The sequence below is a fragment of the Belonocnema kinseyi genome, chromosome 10 (assembly GCF_010883055.1).
Source record: "Belonocnema kinseyi isolate 2016_QV_RU_SX_M_011 chromosome 10, B_treatae_v1, whole genome shotgun sequence".
Lineage (NCBI taxonomy): Eukaryota > Metazoa > Arthropoda > Insecta > Hymenoptera > Cynipidae > Belonocnema > Belonocnema kinseyi.
Genome location: NC_046666.1, coordinates 64534854 through 64540071, shown reverse-complemented (window position 1 = coordinate 64540071; position 5218 = coordinate 64534854).

The following is a 5218-nucleotide window of genomic DNA, read 5'->3' as shown; positions in this document are numbered from 1 at the left end:
ATCTCTTCAGCGATCCTTTGAAATAAAAAGAAAACGTTTCCACACAAAATCGACGTAAATTCATACGCTCAAAGATTCAATACTCAATGATTGGGAAAATTGAGTTATGGTGGTCGAGGGCTATAGCGGAGTAGGTAACAAGGATCGGGGGTTAAGGAAATTGGATTGTAGGGGTTTAAGCTCAATGATACGCACGTAACCGGGTTTGGGGGTAGAGGAAATCGGGTTATGGGAGTCTCAGGTTATGGGCTCGAAAGTTACCGGGCTTGGGGGTGAAATTTTTCATATTTGAATCCGCCATATCTCGGCTATGAAAAATCTTATCAAAAAGTTAGGCATCGCATTTTGAAGGTAAAGAGTAGTTATTTACGATGCCATTGTCAGTTTGTGAAAAAAAAAATTTTCGCGATGTTACGGGGCCTCGAACACATAAAAATAACGGGTTTTTGACCCTCTTAGGTTAGAATATCTCGAAAACTGAGGGTGAGGGAATTTTTCTGAGGTCAGATTCGGATTCAGCGCAGCAAAAACCTTCGGGTATAGTAGGTCTGGTCTCTGGTTCTGAGAATTGTTGGCCTGTGTAATCATTATTTGCATAAATAAACTTTTTTCTTCCTCTAACTCTTTGCAAGGCCACAAACGATCCTTTAATATTTATTAACATTCCCCGAACAAAATTTCCGCGTAATTTAAACTTTTATTTTTCAATATAGGTAAAAATATTGATCTTAGGGCTAACATGATCAGCTTTTATACTCATCACATGGCCTTAAAAGATGATATAAATTGTGATATCAGTTCTAACGAATTTACTAGCTGAATTTGTACACTCTTAACTACACTCTTCATCGAATGATTAATCAGTTTGACGACTAAATTCAGCCAAATGTAATAATAATAATATCCTACATTTTTTCAAGAAATAATTCAAATTATCAATAAAAGGTTTCAATTGTTCAGAAATACAAATTAAACTTTTCATAAAGCCTAATATTTGTAATTTTATATTTATGTTTATATTTATGTTAATATTTAGAATAACTATTTATTTTTAAGCATATTTGTTTTTCAGGTTATCTAAATACAATCTTCTGAACATCCTCGAGAACATTCAAAAAGATTTATTGAAAATTTCAGGTATATCGAATGAAAATTTCAACAAAAAGAGTTACATACAGTGAAACCCTTCAACAGTCCTTCCTTTTAGAGCCGTTTCGAGAATTGACGCCGCGCTACCGGTACGTGTCTCCGGGGCTGCGCGGATACGCGGGATCTGCGGTTTTTAATCAGGCGTGTACTCAGGCCTGAACAAACAAAAGCGGAGCGGGCCATAATGAGTTAGTTCCCACATACCGTCAGCCTCGAAATCGGCGCTATACAAAAGTTTCACTGTGAATCCAAAAAGATGAATTGTCAATAAGATATGTAAATCCACAACCAAAACAGATTAATTTTCATTAAAAAAAACACGAATTTTCAACAACATTTATATATTTTCAACAAAATAAAAAAAACTGAATTTTTAAGAAAGCAGTTCGTCTTTTAACCAAGTATAGTTGAATTTTCAACCAAAGAATATGATATTTTAAGGGCATGTGATACTTGCAGTTTCCCCGGCTTTTTTCCACAAAAATGAAAATTCTTAATAACTGAATTCGGAGATGCTATAAAATATCATAACGGACGTCCCCGGACTCTTTTTTAGAGGGATAATAACAACAGAAATTTATTGTGCTAAATAAACATTTTATGCATATGCATTATTTTGAAATTACGTCGTTTTTCATCTTTGTCTTTCCGATAATCTGGAAATTATTTATGAAATAAACTTTTTTGATTGCCTGCAAACAAGGTTAGTTTCGGAGGTTAGTTACTATGTTTATTTGTAAGTCCAAAATTTTCGTCCAAAAATATTGTGTAGTTTGGAAGTAACGTTCGGACGAATTGTAACACATAACCACGAAACATACAGAATAGCAATCTCAAACATTTTTTGATTTAAAAAAAACACAAAAAAAGTGTGTGGGGACGTCCGTTAGCATGTTCGCTATCATTTCCTAAATTTTTAGGACAAAATATTTATTATTCTAGAAAAAAGCCTAAGTATCACATATCCTTAAGAAGAAATGTAATAGTTAATATTTCAACTGAAAAATATATTAATTTCAGATCAGAAAGAGTTACATTTTTGTGGGAAAAATGATTTTCAGAACAAAACAAAAATTCTCGAATAACTATTTAATTTTATAGTGTAATTGTTTTTAAGGTTGCCTAAATATAATTTTCCTAGTTTTCTTAAGAATACTTAAAAATATTTTGGAATATTTCAGATTTTTCGAAAAATTACATAGGAAAATTGAGGAAAATTTTTTTATTTCACAGGATTTTATCAAATTTTATTTGATACATTTTTTGAACTTTTTTATTTTTGAAATATTTTAAATCTAAAAACTCTATAAAATTCTCAAATATTAAAAAAATTTTATTCTTGATCAATCTTCAAAAAAAATTTAATTACCTTCAAATCTGCCAGATTGTTATTGACAATTTAAAAAATTTTGAGAAACATTTTGAAATCTTCTTAAATTATCTGTGAAAATCAATTTTTGAAAGTAAAAAATAATTTAAAATGTTCTCAGGCATCTTATGAACACTGTTAAATTCCGTTTAAATTTTCTAAAATTCTTTTAGAAAAATTTCTAAATTTTTCCTCTGTAATCTTATAAAATGTTGTAACATTTATTTTTGTATCTTTTAAAAACTTCTAAATATCTCTTATATTACTCAAATTTTTTGCGAGAATTTTATTAATAACAAATTATTTGAAATATCCCAATGAATCTTACAAATTTTTTGTTATTCTTTTAAAAACTACTAAAACTTAAAAATATATTTCGATACAATTGAATGTTTCTAAAAAATGTTAAAATCCTTAAAATAATAAAAAATTTACTTTGAAATCTTCCAGATTCTTTTTTGACATTTGAAAATTTGCAATGCTTAAGATTAACCTAGACAAATAAAACCTAAACGGTTTAAACTTTTCAAAAACAATGTAGAGAAAAATTAAGCAATAAATTTCATAATGAAATTAAATAATTCATTTGGAAATTTGTTTCGACTATATTAATGATGCAGAAAAATTTTAATCCTTTATAATTAAAGAATCGTTTCCAATTTGAATATTATCTTTTAGAAATAAATTTTTCTAATTAAAATTCTGCATTTGAAAATTGTCATTTACAAATGTCCAGAAAATTTAGAAGAACAAATTGAAAATTGTTGAAATATACCTACAGATTGTGAATATTAATATACATCTTTAAAAATTCTTTTAAAAACTAACAAAATGTGAACTCCCGTTAAAAAAATAAGTAATGCCTTTAGGCCGGTTGGGGGGTAGTCAACTCGTGGGTCACGCTAATATTAAAGTTATATACACTTACTATAGAAAAAGCATTACGTAGGGTGGTGGTCAAAATACTAACATAAAAGCTTTACGTATTTTCTGAACAACCCATTCATATTCTTCACTTCATTACCCTACAATTTTTAAACCTCGAAGGTTTAAATAAAAACGAATGTTTGATTCTATTTAAAATATAGTTTTAGGTTGAGAAGAAATTGAAATGAAAGTGTTGCCATTGTAGAATATAAAAACAGCAACCATTTAATTAATAATTCCAAATCTTATTACGACAACTGGAAGATGAAGTGAGATCTCCGAGTCATCAGCAAATATGATTGGAAGAGGGAGTGGGAGGGTCACGAGAACAGTTAACCCCGCGTAGCATTACGAAATTGACTCGGGTATTTAACCCGCCCTTCCTTGGTACCGGCGTCTACTTCATTCATAAGACCGTTTAATTTCTAGCTCCAAAGTCAAATGGCGTTTCCGGTCACCGCCTTCGAAGTCAACACCGTGGTTAAGCAAGTTCCTTATTTACGATCGGAATTAAATTCTTTACTCTTATTATTATTATTATTATTATTCTTATTATAAAAATGTGCCACAGACGCATTTTTGATGCAATTAAGTGATCTGATAAGAGCATTATGCCTTACATGTCATATTGGGTAAAGCCTAGATTTTTAGCTCACCATGCACAGACTGGGTTGCAGCCAAGTGCATGATGGGTGCACCTATAGCTTAACGTGGGATCCATACCACCAAAAAGTCAGTTTAAGTACATAGAAAAATATCCAGAGTTACCGGCACAGAGATTGAACTCCAGTCTGCTAACGTGAAGACCAGGCGCCTAATTGTCAGAGCCTTATAATAATAATTACTATTTATTTTAAAAATTATGAATCTCATATTTTCTCTCAGAATGAGAGAGTTATGTTGAAGGAGATGGATTTTTTTATAGTTTTTACGGGGCTTCCCTGATACATATAAAATATAGGTATAGGGTAGAGAGGATGATGTTTTAGGGTTTTGTTTTGTCACTATTAATTTTGGTTATTTTTTAAAATGCTTAATATTGATTAAAAAAAATTAGATCCAATACAATTTTAATAGCGTTTTCAGGTACTTTTCATTTATCATAAGTATTTTTAAAAAGAATAAGCATTTCACTTAATAAAATAAACGTCAAAAATAAATTTTACATTTTTTGAAATTTAAATATTAAATTCATATTTCTTTGAGACTTTGCAAAAGCAGTTTTTCTTAATCACTGATTTATAATTATACATTAAAATGGATTCTATCAGTTTGTATTTTAAATTAACAAAAAGTTTTTTTATTTCTTTTACTTCTTTTTGATCAACAAGAAAAACATAAATATTATTAAGATTTAACGAAATTTTATATTTTATTTTTCATGGATTTTGAAACATTAGTCATTCTTACACAAAATCAGTAAAAAAAAATCTCTTTAAAAAGAATCCCTCAAAATAGATAATTCAATTCTTTAAACTATACCCTAAAAATCGATTTTTTTTCTATTTTCTACAGATACCGTATAAACGATTTTTTATGGATATTGTGTAAGAATGACTCATGTTTCAGAATCCGTAAAATATAGATACAAATTTTTGTTGAGATATAAAAATATGAGCGAATTCCTCAGTTTATTTAAAAGAGTATCAAACATTTTTTGAAATAAAATCGTTTTTTTGTTGTTACAAATTTAGGTACAAATTAAGAAATTGCATTCTTCGCTAATAATTGTTGAAATATTTGACTACGACGAAAAGGTTTTTCCTTTACTGT